Consider the following 5,027-nt stretch of genomic DNA (forward strand, 5'->3'; position numbering starts at 1 on the left):
CTTCTTCTTCCAATTTCAAGCCAAAAAAACCATTTCAACAAGAACACACGAAACTCAGATGGCAAATAATGGATCCTCTGCTTCGGTGTATAGTTTTTATTGGTCCAAAATTTATGAATTAGCAGCGTATCAAGTGTATATGAACACACAAAACTTGTTCATATTCCATGATTTTGAATTCTAATTCTTAAAATTGGTGATATAAATGAGCTTAAAAGTGTATCAAATGTATATGAACACACAAAACTATTTCATGTTCTGTGATTTTGAATTCTTAAAACTGGGGATATAAATGAGCTAAAAGAATTCTCTCTTCTTCTCTCTTGTTCCCTCCTGTCTCTCGATTCCCAAATCCCCGAGATAAACTAAAAAAAAAACCCAAATTATATTGGGAAAAAAAATATAAATGAGTTAAATCCTCATTCTCCATAGTTATGAACCTGGAAAAGAAATTATATTATTATTTTCTATTGTCAGAAAAGAAGAAAATGGTAATGGGTTTGTTCTTATATTGTTAAATTTTGCAGTTAATCAAATCACAATACCATTCGTGGACTCCAAAGCAGTAGGTGGAAGTGGCGGCAACCATGGGTGAATAGAGGGGAGAAGACAGAGGGAGAGGGCTGCGGCGCCTTGTGGGTGTGGTAGTGGATCGACTCTTTGAGCTTGACGCCCATGGGCTCGGAGTTATGGAGACTCATCGTCTTTCTTTCTGGGTTTGATGGGTTTTTTGTTTTGATAATGGAGGCAGAACAAACAGAACCAGGGAAGAAGAGATGAGAGAGAATGGAAAAGACTAAAATACACACTTTTTCCCAACTCATTCTGCCATCTCATATATCTACTCAACTTTTTATTTTAATTTAATGTTCCTATTTTTAAAAACTCACTACTAAAATCGTTAATTTCAAACCTCATATATCAAATATACCTATTCTACCAAATTCATACATCAAAAATTTATTTTTCCGAGAATGTAAATATATATTGCATATACCATAGTTTTTTTTTTTGTTGGTGTGATACATCATATATATTGCTCGATTTATAATACGATATATTGTTTAAATTATTTTGTTCATGTATTTATCAAATAAACTTTGGTTTATTTCTAAAAAATTCAGTCATATATTGGCTTTTTAGCTATTAATCTTAAATTAATTAATTAATTAATATTTTGATTATAAAAGACCTACTTTTATTCATTAATAATTTGAGTATTTTAAAGTGTCTATTGCGTAGAGCTCGGAATAACGATTCCAAGAAAATTCAAACCACTTAAATTGGAGTTCAAACGAAGAAGATATGATCGAAACAAATCTTGAAAAATCAATGATATGACATAAGTTTTTCATCAAAGTGGACAAATTGAAATGTGTCATTTCCATGGAGAAGTGACACATGGTGGACTTTTGATTTTTGGATTGATTTTAAAAAGAAAACGAATTTAACAAGAAAATGAACATTTTATGTTTGTGTCTAAGAGTTAGTTCTGTACACATTGAGGACATTTGTTTTTTTTTTTTTTTTTGTTAGTTTTTAAAAGAAATTATTTTAAAAGATACCTATTATTATATTATTTTTTTTGCTTGTGGCTAACATTGAGTTTAAATCTTCACCATTCAATTTTCTTTTACCAACATCCAATGGTCCAAATCAAATTTGGTTTTCACCTCTCATCTCTTTTTAAACTCTTCGACTTCTCCAAAATTGAAACAACAATTTCACATCTTTTTACAATCCATCATAATTTATTAGCCATCATTGTTGCTCTCTCTCAAAATTTTAATTTTCTTTTTTTTTTTCATCTTCTTCTTGAGAGAGATAATTTATGTTGTGAGGATTGATTCATTGACTGCCAAATTTGTAAATCCACTCTTTTAGAGAGTTTGTGATATATATATTTTTTTCATACTTTTGTAAGGGTTGACTCTTGATCTTGAAAAAAGAGCTGTCTTAATGGTTTTATCCTCAATTGTGGAAAGAATCAAGTTTATTCTTGCGCTTAGAAAAAGAATGTTGTAGCAGTTTAACTCTAAACCATGGAAAAGGTCAAAGACTGAAGTACCTAAGAGGAGTTTGGGAAGTAGATGTAGGCCGGTTATGTCCAACCACTAAAAAATTACAGATGTCAATTTCTCTATCACTCTCCTATTTTATCTTGCAATTAATTTATTAATATAATTTATTTGCATGAAATTAATTGCTATAATTCTTGTTTAAATTAATTGTTAGCAAAAAATTTACTGTCTAATTGTTTATTAATTGGTTTAGTTGAGCCCATACTTATAAAGTTTTCATTAGTATAAATAAACCCTATTCACCCCTCTAAGGTTGTCATATCGATCCTATAACATATAATATTATATATATCAAATATACCTTATTTTCTCCTCGGAAACTTTTCTCCATTTCTTACTTTTATTTATGAGGACAACAATTTTTAAATTTTTAGAGAAACTTATCTTACTTAGATAGGTTTTAAAATGAATAACTGTTCTGAAAAGTTCATAACTATAAGAAACGTCTTTTACATACTTCTTTTATATTAATATTAGTATATATACTTTTAAAAAACTGAATAGTAAGGAGATTGAAGAGGTAAATTTGACCGGACATTTATGTAAAATAATAGTCAATAAGGTTATTCATGTAAAAAATAGAAAACTTTAGACAATTATATGCATAGAAAGGAAAAAAAAATATTATGGCTTGAGGTTTAGCCCAAATTCTTTCCTCCCTTCTCACTAACTTAAAAAAGGCTAACCTTTTGCTTTTGGGCCAAATCTTCTTGTGGGCTTGGGCTTGAGACATCAGTAAATAAGAAATTATGAGGAAAGGCCTTTTCAAAGGCTATTTTTTGAAAAATATCTTAAAACATTTCTGCTCAAATATGGCTAAATGATATTTTTCATTTGCTGTTCCCCCCCCCCCCTTATTTACACCCCTTGAAAAAATTGGTTGTGAACCTTATTATTTCCAAAAGAAAAATATATATATATATATATTTTTGAAGAGTATTTACCTACTAAATGAGAAATTATGATGAATGACCATTTCAAAGGCTGTTTTTTTTTTTTCTGAAAAATAGCAACCAAAAATAAAATAAAATATTGATTTATGGTAAAAGATGATGTCCAATCTTCTCCTAAATCTCTCACGTTTCTACTAGATTTTTTTTTATCTTTTTAATTTTTGTTGTTGTCTTTTTATATTTTTGTAACTAAATTAAAAATTTTAGATTCATCTTTCTAATTCTTAAACTAAAAAAATATATATTTATTATAAGGTCTATTTCACAACAAACACAACCATATTTCAATTTCCTAAAAGTTATACTAGAATACAAGTATGCTCAGAACTTTAAATAGTAAGAAGAAGTAGAAAAGATGGTTGAGATGAGTTTTGAATCAATTAGATCGATTATGATGATGATGACATCCTCAAGAAATCAAACATTATTGGAGTAGTCAATCATAGATGAAAAAAAATCGATTCCAATAAAGGATTGGTGATTTTAAAGAGATTATATGGAAAACTTGTCAACTTCAATAGTGGATGTTTGTTCCAATATGTCAAACTCAAAATATTGGTTTGGTTTTATACATGTCATGACGATTAACTTAGCATCATGATTGTGTTAGAGTTCAAGATCATCGAAGATGAAAGAATAATTGTTTGATGAATTAAACATCTCTAAATATAAGGTATTTTGGGCCTAATTTATTTTTCACTAAGTATTTTTACGAGAGGTCAAGTTATTCTACAGGATGATCCTAATCACATCACCATAGAATGATGTTGAGATTTTATTTCTTTTAGTACTTAGTATTTGCAAACTTAATTTGACATTATATTTGTGGGGATTAGGTATTTTAAATATAACCTTTTTTGAAGACAAACATTTTAAATATAACTTATTTGTTTATGCAATGCTTAAATTTTGTGTTATTATTATTAAATATTCTTCTCTTAATTTTGATGGAAATCCACTCTCAAATAAAAGGCGTATATCAACTAATGTGTAATTAACTATTTCGATTTTTTTAGTAGTCATTTAAACATTACTATTGTTGAGATATTGTTTGTAGATATTATTCTAGATATTAGCTTTTCTAAAATAAAAGTTAGATTTATATGCTATTTGGTTATATATATATGTTATTTAGTTAAGATTTGGGTTTAATTCTCAACAAATTTTGTTAGCTTAGATTTTATCTCTTGAATTTCACTTGTTTATCTATTTTTTTAGTCTATTGAAAATACATGTCAAATTTTTAATTTTGTTATATTTTATCTTTATTTGAATCTTAGACTTAAATTTGGTTAGCCCAATATTATAGGTCTCATGTCAATATTTAGAATTGGATACTTTAGTCCTTTAGTAAATTCGATTTAATGTTAAAATATTAGGTTTTGCCATTTAATAACAAAACTTTTTAGCTACAAAGTTAACTTTTAGCCCAACTCAAACTTAAAACCCTTTCCAAGCCAAGTTTATCCCAAATTGTACCTAACAACATCTTAAAAAAAAAAAAAAAAAAAAAAAAAAAAAAAAAAAAAAAAAAAAAAAAAAAAAAAAAAAAAAAGAAGAAGAAGAAGAAGAAGAAGAAGAAGAAGTTTAAATCACATTCAATAATTTATTCAAATAGGGGTTTAAAATCCCAAAAGAAAAAAAAAAATCAATTTTTAACTCACGGAAATTAACTCTCTTATTAAAAAAAAAAAATCCATTTATCTCGTTAATTGATATATCTCTAATTAATTGATTATCGTATCAATATCATTTAATAATTATGTAGAGCCTATAATTAATAATACTAAATAATTATTTATCAAAAAGAATTTTTTTGGATAAACGCAAAAAATAGTACTATTTAAAAGTATTAAAAAATTTTAGTTGAAACAATTTACCTTGACTAGAATATTAAAGGTTCAGATCTTCAGTCTTATAATTATAGAGTGAAGTCTACTTGATTTTATTAAAATATATAATACTACCAATTTATATGTAGATTAGAAACATA

The 5,027-nt window shown here is 26.9% G+C and overlaps 1 long non-coding RNA gene across 1 annotated transcript; it reads right to left on the reverse strand.

Moving 5' to 3' along the window:
- Positions 1-206: 206 nt before the first annotated feature.
- On the reverse strand, positions 207-2,929 carry LOC150036746 (uncharacterized). The gene is made up of 2 exons (XR_016529017.1): positions 546-2,929; positions 207-440 (listed from the first exon to the last, which is right to left on the reverse strand). It is a non-coding gene; the product is annotated as an uncharacterized LOC150036746 (long non-coding RNA).
- Between the last annotated feature and the right edge of the window lie 2,098 nt (positions 2,930-5,027).

Source organism: Benincasa hispida, chromosome 4 (assembly GCF_027475165.1).
Source record: "Benincasa hispida cultivar pf3 chromosome 4, pf3_genome.v1.1, whole genome shotgun sequence".
Lineage (NCBI taxonomy): Eukaryota > Viridiplantae > Streptophyta > Magnoliopsida > Cucurbitales > Cucurbitaceae > Benincasa > Benincasa hispida.